Genomic DNA, 22236 nt, shown 5'->3' on the forward strand with positions numbered 1-22236 from the left:
GTGAGACAACAAATTTCTATTCTTCTAAACCACCCAACCTATGAAACTCTGATACAGCCTGCACCGCCTCATCGCCCAACCCCTGCCCAGCAAACTAATACATGTACTGTCTTGCTCTCTTTTGCCACATTTCCATTTCTGATAACCACAGGCTAGTTTATTCAGTAAAACCTTCCCAAAGAAACCAACCAACTAAAAGTTCTAGGTATAATATGTATAAGCCTTCTTAAAATCATCAAAGAACTGATAAAGTAAGAAAATAGCAGGCCAAAATGTAAGAAAAGTCATGAAACTGTAGTACCAGAGCAACAAAGCTATTAATACTTTTGCATTGATGACATTTGAGATATAAATAAACTAGCATAAATTTTGGCAGGTCTTCAGGATGAGGAGATTAGAAGAACTAGAACCTATCCAAGTTGGAGAGGCTAATACAGGGCTGCCCAACAGAAATATAATGCAACTTACATATATATTCTCAAATGTTCTAATAGCCACATTTTCAAAAGTGAAAAACAAATAAATCTAACTTTAATAATATATTAATATTAAACTCAATATGCTCAAAATATTTCAATGTGTAATGATTAGAAAAATTTATAAATTAGATGTATTACTTTTTTGTAGTAAGATATTAAGAACCACTCTGGCCAGGCATAGTAGCATATGCCTAAAGTTCCAGATGTTTAGAAGGCTGAGGCAGGAACATCACTTTAGCCCAGGAGTTTGAGGCTAGGCTAGGCAACATAGCAAGACTTCATCTCTAACGAAATAAAAACTAAAAAACAAATGTCCCATATTTTACACTGACAACATATATCAAGTCTGAACAGTCACATTTCAAGCCACGTGTGGCCAATGACTGCAGTATTTGACAGCGTAGAAATAAACACTCAAATTAAAAGGCACAAATTTTCAGGCTAAATAAAAAAACAAGACGTAACTATATACTATCACAATAAATAAACTTTAAATAAGTAGATTCAAATAGATTAAAGATAAAAATAATAGGACTTCCACTTAAACCAAATGGAATAGCATCACCACAATAGATAAAGTATAGGAAATATTAGTTATCAAGACATTGGACTCAAGCGATGAAGGACAGTGATTGCCCAGACATGGGGAACAAATGAGGTGAGCCTTGTGAATATCCAGGGGACTGCCTGAAGAAAGTTTCCAGTTGTGGAATAAGAAAGAGATCCAAAAGGAGTCCTACAGTCTCTCTGAATTGAGGAGATGGACCTAGGAGTTGAAGAAAGGTTAGACAACCAGAATTCACAGAGGAAAGTACTGGAGGGAAGAAAGCTACACTGAAAGAGAACTGCAGAGACCTGTAGAAAGGCCCTTGACAAGAACTAAGTACCAACCAGCACATGCATACTACAAAACTACCTGAGGTCAGAGAAAGAACCATTAGAAAGTATGAAAGAGGAAAATGCTTGAAGCTCAAACCAACCAGAGTAAAAATTCTCACAATTCACGAGGAATTGGAAATAATTCACAGAAGAGTTTTGTCCCCTGGAGTGGGGAAAAATTAAGTCTAGACTAAACACTGCTCTGGTCCTGCCTAACAAAAACTCAAAAACAAAATTAAAAAGGATCAAAATATTTCTAAGTAATTTAGCTGCATCCAAGAACAAAGTTCAGAAACACTTGTGGTAATACAAAAATATTCAGACCACAACAAGAAAAAGATGTAGAATGTCTGGCATCCAAAAAAAATGAGCAGGCATGCAAAGAAACAATATGATAAAATATACTGTGAAGAGGAAAATCAAAGAATCGAAACCAATCCAGAAACTACCAGTGATAGAATTAATAAAGACAGTGAAAGTTCTAACTGTATTTTATCTTTTAAAAAACTAAAAGAAAGATTAAGCATAATATGGACAGACATAGAAGTAAAATACCACAGAAACTTTGAAAGATTAAAAATCATGTAAAAAGTGAAAAATACACAATAGCATAAATAACAGATTAAAAAATGCAAAATAAAGTATTAGTAAACTTGAAAATATAACTGCAGAAAATATTTAAAATGATAACCAGATAGAAAAAAGGCTGAAAATATAATAAGTGGAGTACTAGTGTGCTATGAAATAATTTGTAGTCTTAATATACATGTAATTGAAGCATTTGAAAGAGAGGAAGGTGGGAGTGGACAGAAAAAATATTTAAAGAAATTAAGTGGAAGTTTTTACAAATTTGAGAAAAACAATTACCCTTCACATCCAAGAAGCACAACAAATTCCAAGCACAAGAAACATAAAAAAAATTACACTAAATCAGGACATCATCAAATTGCATAAAATAAAAACAAGAAATGATAGCAGAATTATCACTGGAAGCAATACAAGCTGGAAGACAGCAGAACAACATCACCCAAGTATAGAAAAAAGAAGAAAAAATAAACTGTCAATCAATAATTCCTGACCCTGCAAAAATATGGAGCATTAACACTGAAAATATTTTATATTATTTTTGTAGGGGTATATAATGCTATTTGCAATAGAACTCTTCTTGCCAGTTCTTTAAAACAGAAAAAAATGATCCTAAGCAAAGAATAGGTTTTTTTCTTGAAAACTTATCAATTAAATATTTCTTAATTTAAGAATTAGAGAATAAGAGTTGATAATGTTTACTATTGGTGAATAAAGATATAATGAATATTAATAAAAATAATCACTAATGCTACTTTAATGAGGATAATAGTATTTTATCACTTTTTAAATTGGCGGGAAGACTTTACATAACAGCTGTCTATGTCTCTTATATTTTTCTTTGTAATAAAATATCCATTAGCAAATCTAATAGACATATCTTCTGACACATGAAAAATCACTTAAAAAATAAATAGATGAGGCAGTTTTCTTCAACTATACCCACTTTTAAGCAGTAAATCCTTGAGATTTGTTCCTCTTCTGAATATTATAAGGAACAACCAGTACCAGCCCCTGCCAAAACATGCCAAATTGTAAAGACCATCGAGGCTAGGATGAAACTGCATCAACTAACGAGCATAACCAACTAACATCATAATGACAGGATCAGATTCACACATAACAATATTAACGTTAAATGTAAATGGACTAAATGCTCCAATTAAAAGACACAGACTGGCAAACTGGATAAAGAGTCAGGGCCCACCAGTGTGCTGTATTCAGGAAACCCGTCTCACGTGCAGAGACACACATAGACTCAAAATAAAGGGATGGAGGAAGATCTACCAAGCAAATGGAAAACAAAAAAAGGCAGGGGTTGCAATCCTAGTCTCTGATAAAATAGACTTTAAACCAACAAAGATCAAAAGAGACAAAGAAGGCCATTACATAATGGTAAAGGGATCAATTCAACAAGAAGAGCTAACTATCCTAAATATATATGCACCCAACACAGGAGCACCCAGATTCATAAAGCAAGTCCTCAGTGACCTACAAAGGGACTTAAACTCCCACACAATAATAATGGGAGATTTTAATACCCCACTGTCAACATTAGACAGATCAACGAGACAGAAAGTTAACAAGGATATCCAGGAATTGAACTCAGCTCTGCACAAAGTGGACCTAATAGACATCTACAGAACTCTCCACCCCAAATCAACAGAATATACATTTTTTTCAGCACCACACCCCACCTATTCCAAAATTGAACACATAGTTGGAAGTAAAGCCCTCCTCAGCAAATGTAAAAGAACAGAAATTATAACAAACTGTCTCTCAGACCACAGTGCAATCAAACTAGAACTCAGGATTAAGAAACTCACTCAAAACCGCTCAACTACATGGAAACTGAACAACCTGCTCCTGAATGACTATTGGGTACATAATGAAATGAAGGCAGAAATAAAGATGTTCTTTGAAACCAACGAGAACAAAGACACAACATACCAGAATCTCTGGGACACGTTCAAAGCAGTGTGTAGAGGGAAATTTATAGCACTAAATGCCCACAAGAGAAAGCAGGAAAGATCCAAAATTGACACCCTAACATCACAATTAAAAGAACTAGAAAAGCAAGAGCAAACACATTCAAAAGCTAGCAGAAGGCTAGAAATAACTAAAATCAGAGCAGAACTGAAGGAAATATAGACACAAAAAAACCCTTCAAAAAATTAATGAATCCAGGAGCTGGTTTTTTGAAAAGATCAACAAAATTGATAGACCGCTAGCAAGACTAATAAAGAAGAAAAGAGAGAAGAATCAAATAGATGCAATAAAAAATGAAAAAGGGGATATCACCACCAATCTCACAGAAATACAATCTACCATCAGAGAATACTACAAACATCTCTATGCAAATAAACTAGAAAATCTAGAAGAAATGGATAAATTCCTCGACAAATACACCCTCCCAAGACTAAACCAGGAAGAAGTTGAATCTCTGAATAGACCAATAACAGGTTCTGAAATTGTGGCAATAATCAATAGCTTACCAACAAAAAAGAGTCCAGGACCTGATGGATTCACAGCCGAATTCTACCAGAGGTACAAGGAGGAACTGGTACCATTCCTTCTGAAACTATTCCAATCGATAGAAAAAGAGGGAATCCTCCCTAACACATTTTATGAAGCCAGCATCGTCCTGATACCAAAGCCTGGCAGAGACATAACCAAAAAAGAGAATTTCAGACCAATATCCTTGATGAACATTGATGCAAAAATCCTCAATAAAATACTGGCAAACCGAATCCAGCAGCACATCAAAAAGCTTATCCACCATGATCAAGTGGGCTTCATCCCTGGGATGCAAGGCTGGTTCAACATACGCAAATCAATAAATGTAATCCAGCATATAAACAGAACCAAAGACAAAAACCACATGATTATCTCAATAGATGCAGAAAAGGCCTTTGACAAAATTCAACAACCCTTCATGCTAAAAACTCTCAATAAATTAGGTATTGATGGGATGTATCTCAAAATAATAAGAGCTATCTATGACAAACCCACAGCCAATATCATACTGAATGGGCAAAAACTGGAAGCATTCCCTCTGAAAACTGGCACAAGACAGGGATGCCCTCTCTCACCACTCCTATTCAACATAGTGCTGGAAGTTCTGGCCAGGGCAATCAGGCAGGAGAAGGAAATAAAGGGTATTCAATAAGGGAAAGAGGAAGTCAAATTGTCCCTGTTTGCAGATGACATGATTGTATATCTGGAAAACCCAATTGTCTCAGCCCAAAATCTCCTTAAGCTGATTAGCAACTTCAGCAAAGTCTCAGGATACAAAATCAGTGTACAAAAGTCACAAGCATTCTTGTAGACCAATCACAGACAAACAGAGAGCCAAATCATGAGTGAACTCCCATTCACAATTGCTTCAAAGAGAATAAAATACCTAGGAATCCAACTTACAAGGGATGTGAAGGACCTCTTCAAGGAGAACTACAAACCACTGCTCAATGAAATAAAAGAAGATACAAACAAATGGAAGAACATTCCATGCTCATGGGTTGGAAGAATCAATATCATGAAAATGGCCATACTGCCCAAGGTAATTTATAGATTCAATGCCATCCCCATCAAGCTACCAATGACTTTCTTCACAGAATTGGAAAAAACTACTTTAAAGTTCATATGGAACCAAAAAAGAGCCTGCATCGCCAAGTCAATCCTAAGCCAAAAGAACAAAGCTGGAAGCATCACACTACCTGACTTCAAACTATACTACAAGGCTACAGTAACCAAAACAGCATGGTACTGGTACCACAACAGAGACATAGATCAATGGAACAGAACAGAGCCCTCAGAAATGATGCCGCATATCTACAACTATCTGATCTTTGACAAACCTGACAAAAACAAGAAATGGGGAAAGGATTCCCTGTTTAATAAATGGTGCTGGGAAAACTGGCTAGCCATATGGAGAAAGCTGAAAATGGATCCCTTCCTTACACCTTATACAAAAATTAATTCAAGATGGATTAAAGACTTACATGTTAGACCTAAAACCATTACAATCCTACAAGAAAACCTAGGCAATACCATTCAGGACATAGGCGTGGGCAAGGACTTCATGTCTAAAACACCAAAAGCAATGGCAACGAAAGCCAAAATTGACAAATGGGATCTAACTAAAGAGCTTCTGCACAGCAAAAGAAACTACCATCAGAGTGAACAGGCAACCTACAAAATGGGAGAAAATTTTTGCAACCTACTCATCTGACAAAGGGCTAATATCCAGAATCTACAATGAACTCAAACAAATTTACAAGAAAAAAACAAACAACCCCATCAAAAAGTGGGCAAAGGACATGAACAGACACTTCTCAAAAGAAAACATTTTTGCAGCCAAAAAACACATGAAAAAATGCTCATCATCACTGGCCATCAGAGAAATGCAAATCAAAACCACAGTGAGATACCATCTCACACCAGTTAGAATGGCCATCATTAAAAAATCAGGAAACAACAGGTGCTGGAGAGGATGTGGAGAAATAGGAAAACTTTTACACTGTTGGTGGGACTGTAAACTAGTTCAACTATTGTGGAAGTCAGTGTGGCGATTCCTCAGGGATCTAGAACTAGAAATACCATTTGACCCAGCCATCCCATTACTGGGTATATACCCAAAGGACTATAAATCATGCTGCTATAAAGACACATGCACACGTATGTTTATTGCGGCACTATTCACAATAGCAAAGACTTGGAACCAACCCAAATGTCCAACAACAATAGACTGGATTAAGAAAATGTGGCACATATACACCATGGAATACTATGCAGCCATAAAAAATGATGACTTCATGTCCTTTGTAGGGACATGGATGAAACTGGAAAACACCATTCTCAGTAAACTATCGCAAGGACAAAAAACCAAACACCGCATGTTCTCACTCATAGGTGGGAATTGAACAATGAGAACTCATGGACACAGGAAGGGGAACATCACACTCTGGGGACTGTTGTGGGGTTGGGGGAGGGGGGAGGGACAGCATTAGGAGATATACCTAATGCTAAATGACCAGTTAATGGGTGCAGGAAATCAACATGGCACATGGATACATATGTAACATATGTAACATTGTGCACATGTACCCTAAAACCTAAAGTATAATAATAAAAAAAAAAAGAGTAGTGAAGAGCTATTTTGGTTTTTTGATGACTCCCAAGGATTGGATATATCAGCCAAGAGGCAGTCAGTAGTAGATCTTTAAAGTAACTTAAGTAATTATATCGACTACATAAACACCTTGCAAAATCATTTTTCAAAGTTAATAAAGAAGTTCTGCTTTCTATTTGAAAGTTTTAGATAGCTAAAGGCAATGTCATGAATACAGAAGTTAAATCTATATTTTGTAAAAAGTAGAAAAGCTAAAAGCTGTGTGGCTTTTATTGACTATTTCTACTCACTAGGGGAAGAGAAGTTAAAAATTATGTAGAAAGTGTCAGTACCTTTATTAAAGACTTGCAACATTTCAGCAATTTTGGCTTTATCTCATTGAATCTTCACAAAAATCCTCTTCTATATGAAGAAATAAAAGTTTAAAATGATACCACACTCCAATGCCCACAGGCTGAACCCAGCCAAAGAGGTATTGTTTTAAATATTTTAATTACTTGCCAACATTTAAAAACCAGGGCATCGAAGACAGAAATGCATATATCTACCTACTCTTGAAAGATCTAACATTGAGCATGAAAACAAATACTTCAAATCACCAAATCCTTGACCTGCCAACTTCACTCATTTCACTTTTAATAAATCACTGTAGGTATTTAAGTTTATGATCCCTAGCTTAATTTATGGTCCAAGGTTATATTGGTAGGAAGTGACAAGGTTGAAATACTAAGCCACATCTGCTTCTGTCTAAGGGTCATGCTCTCGTTTATGGCTTTCTGTAAGGTCATAAATATAGAGAAGATTTACATTGAAATTTTCTGTAAGTTATTCTTATGTCTCTGCTGTCTTTTAGGAATCACTGTTGTATGCAACATTTTCCTAAATACCAAATGTTTTATCTCAACCATCTTGATTTTCAGCTGAATTATTCACTTTTCCCATATATTGTGTATAAACTCAAGTCAAAATAAAAGTGGAAAATCATAAGCTAATATCAATATTTTTCTACGTCATTTAGGTATGTCATAATAATTCTAAGCAATGCTCAGGAACACTGAAAAGCCTTTTTTAATTTCATTGAAAATTACAAATAATCTTTGCACACAGATTTCCCTCTTATATCAGTGTAATGAACCAATCCTTATAGTGCTTAAAATTTCGGTTAAAATCGACTTCATTTGCTGGGTCTTCCCCAAGCACCTTTATGATTTAAGAGAACTTCCAAAGACACCCACAGATAATATCTAAGTAACTGACATCATGGAGAAATAATATGTATATATTTAACATTGAATGTATGGGCTAAGTACAAAGAATATGATTTTCTTTTCCCTTTCTTTCTTTGTTTCTTTTTCTTCCTTCCTTCCTTCCTTCCATCCCTCCTTCCTTCCTTCCTTTCCTTCCTATTTTTTTTTCCTTGATGCAGTCTAGCTCTGTCACCAGGCTGGAGTGCAGTGGCATGATCTTGGCCCACTGCAACCTCCGACTCCTGGGTTCAAGCAATTCTCCTGCCTCAGCCTCCTGAGTAGCTGGGATTAGAGGCATTCACTGCCATGCCCAGCTAATTTTTGTATTTTTAGTAGAGATGGGGTTTCACCATGTTGGCCAGGCTGTTCTCGATCTCCTGAACTCATGATCCGTCCACCTAGGCCTCCCAAAGTGTTGGGATTACAAGCGTGAGCCATTGCTCCTGGCCAAGAGTATGATTTTCATACAATCATAGGTACAGAGATATGCCCTTCAACTTAAAGAGAGTAGCTTTGTCAAGATGGGAAGCTTACAGAAATGCATATCAAATAACCTATTAACTACATTATTATTGAAGCACTTTGAAAGAACTAGCCTCATTATGAGCCACAGCATATTTTTTTAAGACATCTGCAAACAAAGTTGTTTTGGCTACTGTTTAAATATAGATGATCCAAGAAAACAAATGAAAAAGTTACTTTGGCATTAAGTGTTCTATACCCCCTATGAGCACACTGTTATTAAAATAAACCCCAGATGGCTGGCTTTGCATTTTTGTATTTTTATGCTGGCAAACATATATCATCTTGTACTTCAATGTATTAAAGCCATCTTATTGCTAAGAAAAGCTACTAGTTTACAAAACAAATAAAATATAATCAAATAACATTGTCATGAAAAGTAATCAAAAAAAATTACTCTTGACTTCACTGAGAGGCAAACCTCACCATGTTGAAATATAATTGTATGCAGTAAGTAGTAATATTGCCCTCTTAAATGTGTTTTAGAAAATCAAAGGTTGAGGTTTAGTAAAATATCTCCATAGTAAAATTATGTTAACATTTTAAAAATTATTTCAGGAAACAACATAAGACCAGAAATTTTTAATATACTCCATCATAAAAGTTTTATTTTAAGAAGATTTCACCAAAATTTCATTAGTCTCATCCAACAAAGTTAAAACATCACTAATTATCAGATAAATTGAAATTAAAATTAAACCACAATAAGACATCATCTTACATCAATCAGAATGGCTACTATTAACAAGTCAAAAACAATAGATGTTGGCATGGATGTGGAGAAAAGGAAACACTCATACAATTGGTGGGAATGTAAATTAGTTCAACCTCTGTGGAAAACAATATGATGCAATCTCACTACTGAGTATTTCCTTTAGGAAAAGAAATCATTATTTTAAAAAAGACACCTGCACTTGTATGTTCATCACAGCAATATTCATATGGCAAAGTCATGGAACCAACTTAAGTGTCCATCAGTGATTGACTGGATAAAGAAAATGTGGTACATATATAGCATGGAATGCTGTGGTATATTCCATGCTGTGTATGTACCACATTTAAAAAACTATAAAAAAGCATAAATAATGTCCTTTGCAGCAACATGGAAGCATCCAGAGGCCATTATCCTAAGTGAACTAGCTCAGAAATAGAAAATCAAATACTGTATGTTCTTACTTATAACTGGGAGCTAAACAATGGGTACACATGGACATAAAGTTGTAAATAAAAGACACTGTTGAGTCCAAAAGCAGGGAGGGTAAAAGGTGGGGTGAGAGTTGAAAAACTATCCATCAGGTACAATGTTTACTATTTGGGTAATGACTACACTAGAAGCCCAATCCCTACAATATACTCATGTAACAAACATACACATATACCCACTGAATCTGAAATAGTTACATTTTAAAAAATGTATGGATTTTTAAAAATAATATTTTTAGTAAAATCACATCTATTAGAGTTGAATGTACCCTAAATCTTTCTGAATGCTCTACACGTCCAGAATTATGAGTGTCTTCATAACTAAAGTAGAAGCTTCTTTAATTTCCTGACCCTTTATTTCCTATATGTAGCCCTTCATCTGCATATTTTTCAACAGAGTCTACCTATAGTAATGAAAAGTTGTATTAAAAAAATGACCTGAGATATGTCAGAAAGATGATGAAATTATCCCTATCCTATTCTACTCCTATCCCCCAACAACACCACAAATTCTGCATGCATCTACAGACAATGGTCTCTCTGAAGAAGCCTCAGAATTCAAGTAGGAAATTTTGAAACTACAGTGGAGCCTTGGACCTAGGAATGCAGTTTTGAGAGTACAGGCCAGCATCCAGGTACCAGACTCACCAGCTGTGTTTTTGGTTTCAATCCCAGAAACAGCCCCATTCCCTAAACAGCTTGGTTACAGCCCCACCTGGTCTTGATCCTGCAACCAAAATGGTATGTCAAGAAGTCCAGGAGAAATAGTACTCACTAGTGCCTCAGCAGAAATTCTTGCCTGCCAGCTAACATTGGTCTCAGCAGTCAGCCTGAAAGTTTACCTGTGGCTTGGTGCCAACACCCCAAGCTGAGGTCCCAGCTTAGAGCTGCTCTTACAAGGACCCAGAGAGATGTTCACTTATATCTCACAGCTCAGGAATATGACCATCCATGATGGGATCACCAGCTTCCATCCCACAGCATATCCTGAAGAGGTCTAGTCTTAGCCCTGGCCCCTCCCACTGTAGTCAGACAACTATCCTGCCTGTGCAGGGACCTTCAGGGAAATGTGTGCCTGGCAGAGCCAATGAGACAGGCTTGCTGGCCCCCATCTCATAGCAGATCCTGAGGGGGCACACTCTCAGCTCCAGTATTTTTTTGCTGCAGTCAGAAAACTACTGCATTTCTGAAGGATACATCTAGAAGTTGCACCTCTCTGGGCAGCTGGAACAGGCTACCAGGTTCAGGTCCCTGATCAGCTTTCCCACACATCTAGGGTACTCCCCTTGGGTCTTCCCCAGGTTCATTTGGGTCAGAGAACGATACCAACCTAAGAGCCCTTGTGGATCTCACAGCAAACCTGGGCTTAGACCTCTAGACCACCCTTTAGTGTTTAGACAGCTACAGTGGTCATGAACTCAGGGAATGCAACAGTCAATCTGCTTAGAATCCCTGAAATGCACACTGAAGAAGGAAGGGCACAAAAAAGCCATACCGTGAAGACTGGAATAAATAACCCCTCAATGGGCAGACAATGTTACACATTCACAAGCATCAGAAACATCCAGGTAAATATGACCTCACCAAATAGACAAAATAAGCTGACAGAGAATGACCCTAAAGTGATGTGTGATCTCTCAGAAAAAGAATTCAAACAGTTGTTTTAAGGAAGCTTCACAAAATTCAATAAAATGCATGGAAACAATTCAGAAACTGAACAGAGAAATTTAACAGAATGATTGAAATAATTTTTAAAAAATCAAAGAGAAATTCTGGAACTGAAAAATATGGTGAATGAAATGAAAAATGCAATACAGAACATCAACAGCAGAATTGATCAAACAGAAGAATCAGTGAACACAAAAACAGGCTACTTGGAAATACACAAAGGGAGAAAAATAAAAAAAGAATAAAAAGGAAAGAAGAAAGCCTACAGCATCTGTGGGATAGTATCAAAAAAGCAAATACTTGTGAGTTACTGAAGTTCAAGGAGGGATTAAGAAAAACAAAAGGATAGAAAACTCAAATAAATAATAACAAAAAACTTTCTAAATATGCAGAAAGGTATAAATATCCAAGTACAGGAAGGTCAAAGGTCACCAATCAGATTCAATTCAAATAAGACTACTTCAGGATATATCATAATCAAGCTCTCAAATTTCAAAGACAAAGAGTGGATCATCAAAGCAGCAAGAGAAAAGAAGGAAATAACATATAAGAGAGTTCAAATATGCATGGCAGCAGACTTCTCAGAAGAAATCTGGCAGTCCAGGAGAAAGTGAAACAATATATCCAGAATGCTGAAGAAAAAAAATTGCCAATCAAATACACTGTACCCAGCAAAGCTATCCTTCAGAAACCGAGGAGAGATATAAACTTTCCCTGAGAAACAAAAGCTGAAGGAATTCATTGCTACAAAACCTGTCCTACAAGATATGTGAAAGGAATTTCTTCATACTGAAAAAAATGATGCTAATGTGTAACAGGAAAATTTCTGAAGATATAACACTCACTTGTAAAAGTAGGTGTACAAACTATACTTACTTTAATACTTACTCTAATACTATACATGTTGTGTAAACCACTTACATCTTTAGTATGAAGGCTAAAACAAACAACTATTAAAAATAATAATGACATTAATTTGTTAACAGGCCATATATAAGATTTAAATGTGAAACCAAAAATTCAAAATGGGGAGAAATGGAGTTAAAATCAAAATAACTTGTTATTACTAAAAGACACTTTTGTAATCCCCATGATAATCACAAAGCAAAAACCTACAATGGATACATTAAAAATAACAAACAAGAAATCGAAGCATACTACTAGAGAAAATGACTTAACTACAAAGGAAGGCAGTGAGAAAAGAAAAAAAGGAAAAAAAAAACTCCAGAAAACAAGTAACAAAATTGCAAGAGTAAGTTCTTACCTATCAATAATTATCTTGAGTGGATCAAATGTAATTGTAAACATAAATGTAAATGGGTTAAATTCATGTAAATGTATTAAATTCTCCAATTAAAATACATACAGTGGCTGATGGAACAAAACTCAACTATATGCTGCCTACAAGAAATGTATTTCACCTGTGAGGACACACATAGAATGAAAGTGAAGTGATAGAAAAAGATATTCCATGCAAATAAAAACGAAAAAAGAGCAGGAATAGCCATATTTACATCAGATAACAGATGTTAAGTCAAAAACTGTAAAAAGAGACAAAGAATTCCATTATATAATGATAAAGTGATCAATACAGTGAGAAGAGACAACAATTGTAAATATATATGCACCCAACATTGGAGCACCTAACTATATAAAGCAAATATAGCTAGAACTAAAGGGGGAGACTGACTGTAATATAATAATAGTAGGAGACCTCAACATCCAATTTTCAGCAATGGACAGGTTATCCAGACAGAAACAATAACAAAAAAGAAATGAAGTTAAACTGCAACCTATACCAAATAGACCCAACAGACATTTTCAGAATAGACTATCCAACATTTGCAGAATACACATTTTTCTTGATACCACTTGGAACATTCTCTAGGATAAATTATATGTTAAAGCCAAAACAAGTTTTAAATTTTTAAAAAAATTGAAATAATATCAAGTACCTTCTGACCACAATGGATGAAAACTAGAAATTAATAACAAAAAAATTGAAACTCTACAAATACATGGAATTAACCAACATGCTCTTGAAACCAATGGGTAAATAAAGGAATTAATTTTAAAAATTTAAAAATTTGTTCAGACAAATGAAAATGGATAAACAACATACCAAAACTTATGGGGTACAGCAAAAAGCAGTACTAACAGGGAAATTTATAGCAGTAAATGCCTACATCAAAAAATTAGAAGAGTTCAAATAATATAACATTGTGCTTCAAAGAAGTAGAAAGACAAGAACAACTTAACCCAAATTAATAGAAGGAAAGAAATAATAAAGATTAAAAAAATAAGTTTAAACAAAATAAATTACAAAAAAACCAACAAAACAGTTACTTTCTTGAGAAGATAAAATTGACAAACTTAGCTAGACAATAAAAAAGAGAATACTCAAATAAATGAAATCAGAAATGAGAAAGGGGATACTACAGTTAATACCACAGAAATACAAAGGATCATTAAAAGCTATTGTGAACAACTATACATTAATAAATTGGAAACCCTAGAAGAAATAAACAAATTTCTGTGTACACACAATCATGATTAGATCATGAGAAATAAACAAACTGAAAAGACTGATAATGAGTGACAAGATTGAACCAGAAATAAAAACTTTCTCACCAAAGAAAAGTCCAGGACCTGATGGCATTACTGTTGAATTCTACCAGACATTTAAAGAAGAACTAATATCAATTCTTCTTAAACTCTTCAAAAAATTAAAATGGATGGAATTCTTCTTAACTCATTCTACAATGCCAGCATTACCCTGATACCAAAAACAGACAAGCTCACAATGACAACAACAAAATACTACAGGCCAATATCCCTGGCTAACATAGATGTAAAAATTCTCAACAAAATACTAGCACACCAAATCCAATTACATATTTAAAAGACTATTCACCATGATCAAGTGCAATTCATCCCAGGGATGCAAAGATGCAAATCATTAAATGTTACATATCACAGCAACAGAATAAAGGACAAAAACTTTATGATTATCTCAATAGACATAGAAAAAGCATTTAATAAAATGCAAAATGTACTTGTGATAAAAACTCTCAACAAATTAAGTACAGAATTAATATAATTATATATATGTATATAATACTGAACAAATGAACAAGAAATAAAGAATTTTGAAAAATGGTCATATTCTTAGATCACAGTATTGTCATAGGATCCTTCAGGTGTTGCTTTGCTGGCCAGAAACCTCTGTGGCCATCAGCACCTTTTTCCACCCATTCAGCCCAGCAAGCTGTGCTCAGCTCATGCTACTGGCCCAGATCCCACACCTGCCAAGGGTGAGCCAGGTGTGGAGTGGAGAAGGTTGTATGAGTGAGCGAGTGTGGGGTCTGGCCACTGCACACACTCAGGCATGCCGGCTCCTGCAATGATGCAGACAGCTTCCAATGCCAGCACAGGTATTGGCTCTGTGGGAGCCTGCAGCTGGACCAGACATACTACAAGCAGCTTCCACTGCAGGCACCAGCGTCTGGACAAGAGGAATGCAATGGTGCCCAAAAGCTTAGAGACATCAAGAAGAACAGAACCCCAAAGAGGGTATTACAGTGTATCACAGCCCTGGCTTGGGGACCCCAGAGGTCTGGGCTCCCAGAAGGGCAGCAGCTTTCCTCTCCTTCTTGTCTCCTGCAGCATGGTGAGCTGGGGCAGGGAGGTATGTTTCATAGGGGCATGTTTCAGCCAGTTTGTGTTACACCTCCTTCAGTCCCACCACCTTGCTCTGGCCTGTGGCTCCTGGGCTGGACGAGCCCTGCCACTGCTTCCTGTCATAGGATGCAGCCACCTGGTACCAGCAGATGGTAGGAAGGCTATAGTGTTACAGCAGCTCTGGCTCCAGGAATCTCTAGGTCTGCGTCCCCAGAAGGGTCAGTACTCTTCACTCCTGCAATCTGGAAGCATGTCACTGCCCACAGTTTGGCAAGCCAGCCAAGAACATGTTATAATTCTTTTAACTCCTGTTGTTCAGTAGGTCCTGAGTTCTTGTCTTGTGTCCAGGAAGAATGAGGTTATGTGAACAACTGGAAGGTAAGCAAGGTGGAAAGGAGCTTTTTTTGAGCAACAGAACAGCTCTCAGCAGAGACAGTAGTTCCTATTCACAGGCAGGTCATCCTGACAAATTTTTGAGTCTGGCTGAGTCTGGGGCTTTTATGGGCTCAGAAGGAAGTGTATGCTGATCAGTCTATGGGCGGCCATCAGTGGGCCTGGAAAAAGCACTCTCCGTTTGGTTGAAAAACATCAAGGAAGTTCTCACTCCAGGTTGCAAACTCCATCTGGAAATGGCAACCCAGCCCAGACCCCGGCCTTAGGCCATGCCTGTTTTGAAGGTGAGACTTCACTGGGGACCCCCCTCTTCCCATCTAAGCATCTGTCTGCCTCCCGCTGCCATCAACATGCCATCTATAGCACTGGTGCTGTCCATGCCAAGGGCCACCTGTGGGTCCACACTAAGCCACCCTCAGCCCCCTGGCCTCCCTCCCGTGCTCATTGGTGCCTAAAGTCTGGAAGGGGCTGAGGCAGCAGGGGGCCAGCATGTCAGTGTCATGCCAAGTGCATGCACTCCTGGCTGGGTTGCAACTGCACCCGGGCTCAGCCACAACTTTGCTCTGCACCAGAGCAGGTGCTGGGATCAAGGAGAGGCCAGGAAACAAGAACAGACATTCAAACCTGCAGGGGCAGGGGGCTTCCCGGGGCCCCAAGAGCACAGGGATGCCCGGGTCTGGAGCCATGGCTGGCCAGCTGCAGCTGTGCCCAGGAGGGCAAACTCCTGGCCTATCAAGTCAACTTAGTAGGGTGCAGAGCTTCCACTGGGATCACCTGTTCCTGGCCCCCAATAGCTCCGCAAAGCATGAAGCCCTGCCATGCCTCCCCAACTGCAGCTGGTGTCTTCACAGCAGCTGATCCAGACAGGCCACCGCTGCCATCAAGATGAAAATGTGCCCAAAGGATCTCATTGATGATTCCTAAAAACTAAGGGAAGAAATCAATGTCCCCTATCTACTACCCATGAGTGACTAATTTTTAAATTGCTACATCTATAAAAAATCTAAGAATCTGGAAAATGTGCATGGCCATCTTAGAGATAATAATAATTTTGTCTAAAACATTTGAATGTCTGTGACTCTGAATTAACACAAACAAGAGTGAGATGGCTTTCCTTTTTCTTTTTTAGGTAAGTCTAAAACTAGTCTGAGAGCAATTGAAGGTCTTGGATATTAAAATGGAGAAGACATGGGTTAGACTGCCAATTCAGCAATGAACAAAACCAATATGAGGTTTTAATTACAGTTGTCAGGGGAGGAAAATAATAACATGTTAGCAAATTAAAAGTGAAAATTTTATATATTGATAAGTTAGGTGGTAAGAAATGAAAGTGAATGATGTGTTAAAGACAACCTAGGAGATTCTTCAAGATGAGATGTGATAAACGGCCTCCCTGAGGAGGAAATTTTTGAGATGAAACATAAATAAGAAGAAATGCCTCCTACTGAAGATCAGGAGGCAGAATGTTCCAGGTAGAGGAAATATGCATTTTATTAGACATATATGAGGATTAAAGGAAATTATAGTACGAAGGGATTAATATAGTGGCTGGATACATAGAAAGCACTCTATAACCAGTAACTAATCAAAGGAAAATATTTGCTTATCAATGATCCTCATAATATACAAAATTCCTATATGCAACATCTTTGAACATAAAAGTAGGCATATATTTGCATTCATGAAGCTCATCTCTTTGTGACTGATTATTAAGGAATGTGGCATATCATATTAATTAATTAATTCTGCCTCTTCATCCCAGATAACAATGTATGGGTAGTGGGGGAAAATTCACATTACTGGAATAGCAAAGATGGAACAGGCCAAGAGAAAATGAAACACCAGGAAAGAAGAAAAAGGAAATGATTTTAGATCAGGAAAGAAAGAAGGAAGATGGTTTTATGAGTTATGGTCAAAAGTGAACCCATGAGGCAGAATCCAAGCTATGTTCATCCACTTACCACTACTTCATTCTACGTGAAAAGAAGAAAGAAAGACAAAGGGATGTGTGTGTGCGGTGGGTGGCAGGGGGGAGCTAAAATGGTAGAATATTTTTCGTATATTATCTTATTTATCTCTCACTCCAGTCTTATTGAAACTACTTGTATCTCTACTTAAAAACTTAGCTTACATAACTATCTGAGTTTAAACAATTCATTTTCCTAACATGTGTAACTAGAATTGGCTAGACGATCTTGAAGCATTCCATATAGTTCTAAAAGCTCATGATTCTGATGATAGAAAAAGTTATCTGTGTAAGTAATGAGAATGGATATGAACTTTCTAAAAAAAATTGGTTATATGACCTATCAGTCTTCATAAAGAGGGGCTTCCAGAATCTTTAGCTGGAAACTACAGTCCTAGAAACATGAAACTCAGTTTCTTGGGAAATGGATGAAGAATAAAATATTCAGACTGGGAAGGCCTTTCAAAGATTTTGGTGAAAATCTGAATAGCCATCCAAACTAATCAAGTTTTATCCAAAATAAATATTCAGGCCTTTTGAAGTTTGCCAGTTACTAATCAAAACCCCACTAAACGCTTAGTATCTCAGACAGTTTTAAATAACATCAAACCAACTATCATGTAACATAATGAGTAAAGTCAAATCTGGATTTTGTGTTAAGCTACACAGACACACCAAAACTTGTCTGTGGTTGCACTGGCCAAGTAAAAAAAAAATCAAGATAATTTTAATTACTTAAGTTGTATCACTCTTAAATCATTCCACTTATTTTTTAAAGGGGCTAAGAAAATCAGCTTTCCATAAAAACAGAATTATAAATAATAACTATTTGGAAAATGAATGGTTAAAGTAAAGATGTCAATTATTGTTTAATACTGTTGCAAATACATTGTAATAACTAAGATTTACTAATGATTAAATGGAAGGCTTAATTGTCCAAAGTTATGATTTATAAGGCCAGGTAGGCAAAATTTAAATCTATAAATTAATACTTCTACCTTTATATTAATATATTTCATTCTCTCTTAAAATAGATTATAAAAATATTTTATTGTAATAGAAGCTGTGGTATCAATCAGCTTTCTGTGACCATAGTATAATTCATCTTGTGGTTAATTTTCTTTAAAGCATTATTCAAAAATCTCAACTAAATGATGAAAGTATTTCAATATAATCTTCATATATTTTATTGATTTAATTTGACATGAAATAAATGTATTACCACAAAATGCTACTACTGTCATTTTCTCCACTTTTAATCAACTCATTTCTTTGCTTAAAACAAAATTGATGAAATATTAAAATGGAAAAACATTCTGTTTTACTGAAGGAAAAAAATTTAGTCTTACTGAAACACAGGTTTTCTAGTTTCCCAATATAAGTTCCATATGTACTTATGTTAAAGTGAGAAAAAAATTAAAAAGTTACGTGTGTGTGTGTGAGTGTATGTGTGTGTGTCTAAACTTACCTAGAAAGGTGAAGGAAAGAGCACTGGGAACTCCCAGTGTTCCCAAGACTATCCCAAGATAGTCATTGTGTTGCTGCCTTCCTCTCCCTCAAGGGTCACCCACTGGGGCACGAAGGACAGCACAACCAAGAGGCCACTTCTAAGAAGCCTCTAGTCACTTGCTGTCATGCTTTTCTATCTGAGTTCTCTACATAGTGCTTATTTAATATTATCTTGCTTATTTAATTATTTCTTCTTTGTTAGTTGGTTGCTTTTCATCTACTCCCACTACAATATAAGTTTCATGGCAGCGATCATCCTATTTCTCTTCTTCAGCATATATCCTCGATGGTTGGCAACTTATCAGACTTTAATTTGGTAATAAGTGAATGCATTACATACCACCAGCAAAACTGAAAAGCATACAACTTCCAAATATGTAAGAAGTAAAAGAAAACAGCTAAAACAAAAAAATGGTGAAAATAAAATGAGATCAGAAGAAATACAAGTATTTCCAGCTCTTTCAATAAATAGATAGAATAACAGATAATCCAACCAGTTTTTTAAAGCAGCTTTTTGTTGTTTTCAAACACTATACCCTAAACAGTGACAAAGAAAGATTGAAAATAAAGAAATGAAAGAATGCAAACAAAATCACAATTATACAGTAAATATTAGATATTAATAGTGAGATAATTAATGTTAAAGTGAAATTTAATGCTAATTTATAGAAATAGGGAGACATTATAACATAAAACATCATTAAGAATATAATTAGTCAATTAATCAATTTAATTGATTCAAAATACAGACAGTCCCCAACTTACAGGGGTTCAACTTGAGAGTTTACAGCTTTATGATGGTGCGAAAATGATTCACATTCATTAGATACTATGACTGGAGTTTTGAATTTTGATCGTTTCCTGGACTAGCAATATGCAGTATGACACTCTCTCAAGATGCTGGGCAGCCACACGAGGCACAGCTCCCAGTGAGAGACACGATAATGAGGGTAAACAAGCAACATTCTACAGTGTTACTGTGTTGCCAGAGTTTTGCCAACTGTAAGCTGGGTGTTCTGAGCATGTTTAAGATAGGCTAGACTGAGCTACGATATTCAATAGGTTAAGTACATTTTTGACTTAAGGTTATTTTCAATTTACCATGGGTATATGGGGATGTAACCCCACCACAAGTTATGGAGCATTTGTATTTTATAGGTATATGTATATATTTTGTTCATATATATAACTATGCATTAAAAGCAGAGGACATGCATTCTTATGTTCACAGAACTTAAAAACATGCATTATCTTTATAACAGGTCACAATCTTAAAATTCTAAAAATTTTTAAATGGAGATATTTCATAGGTCTTATGCTTTAAACATACTGTAATACAATTTTATATAAAAAATGCAAAATATGTAAATTGAAAAATTTCTGACTTAGAAAAACAGAAATTACAAACTATCCAGAAAATAATTTAAAGCCTCACACTAAATGTATGGGATGCCGCTAAAATAAGGCTCAGATAAAGATTTATAGCTGAAATGAATTATTATCAAATAAAAATAACAAATATTTAGGAAAAAAGTAAAAATAACATAATAAACCAAAATACAAAAAGATAATAGCATTAATAAAAGAAAAAATGAAGTTGAAAGAGACAGAAAAGAGGTAGAAAGAATAAACAAAACAAAATTACTTAAGAAAAAGTAGACCAAACTAAAATCACAGAAGAGATTAGAAATACAAAGGCCTAGTATACATTTTTTATCAGTGTAGATAGTTTTTATAGCTGTATTTTATTCCAACTTTAAAGAACAAATACTTTATAGTTATCATTACCCTGAGCTATAGAAAAGAAAAATTCTCTAGTCTATTATAGCAAGCATATTTTGATTCCAAAATTCAATCAAATGTAGACCAAAAGGAAAAAGAGGAAGAGAAGAAGAAAAAAAAAGAGAAGAATCAAGGAATGTACGAAAGAAGGGAGGGAAGTATTGGCATAAATATAGACATTGCTTTATCTAAAAAAAAAAAAAAAAAAAAAAAAAAAAAAAAAAAAAAAACTCTTACTAAAGGATCTACATTCCTTGCATGAGGGTTTCAGTTTCTCCACGCCCCGTCAACATTTTCGTTGTTCATCTATTTTACTTTCATTGTCCATTCTAGTAAAAGTGGAGTGGTGTCTTCTTGCAGTTTTGATTTGCATTTAACTATTGACTAACGATGTGAGCATCTATTTATGTGCTTATTGCAAATTTGTATTTTTTATTTGGAGAAGACCCCTTTCCCCATTTTTAATTGAGTTTTATATTTTGTATTCTTGAGTTGTAAGCATTCTTTATGTATTCTGGATGCTAGTTTCCAAATGACGAAGCTTAATTTACCTATTTTGTTGTTTTTGCTTGTGCTTTTGGTATTATATTTGTGACCTCGCCTAATCCAAGGTCACAAGTATTTATGCCTCTATTTTCTTCTAAGTTTTATAATTTTAGCTCTTACATTTAGGTTTATGAAGAATTTTGAGTTAATTTTTGAATATGATGTAACACAGGAGTTCAAATGTATTCTTTTGCATGTTAGTATACAATGGTCCCTGCATAAATTGTTGAAAAAAATATTCTTTCTATTGTATTTCTTAGCAACCTTGTCAAAAACATTTGACTACAAATTTAAGGGTTTATTTCTGGACTCTCAATTCTATTCCCTCAATCAGTATGTCTATTATTGTGCCAATATCACATTGTTTTGATCACTGTAACTTTGCAGTAAGTTTTGAAATTGGAAGTGTGAGTACTCCAACTTTTCATCTTTTTCAAGATTATTTTGGCTACTCTGGGTCCCTTGCTTTTCCATGTGAGTTTTAGGTCAGCTTGTCCATTTCTGGAAAAAAAAAAAAAAAAAAAAAAAAAAAAACAGCTGGGATTTTGATGGAAGATTATATTGAATCTATATATCATTTGAGCACAATGCCATTTTAACAATATGAAATCTTCTGATCCATGAACATTGAATGTCTTCTCATTT

Source organism: Hylobates moloch, unplaced genomic scaffold, assembly GCF_009828535.3.
Source record: "Hylobates moloch isolate HMO894 unplaced genomic scaffold, HMol_V3 SCAFFOLD_2, whole genome shotgun sequence".
In the NCBI taxonomy this organism is placed as follows: Eukaryota; Metazoa; Chordata; class Mammalia; order Primates; family Hylobatidae; genus Hylobates; species Hylobates moloch.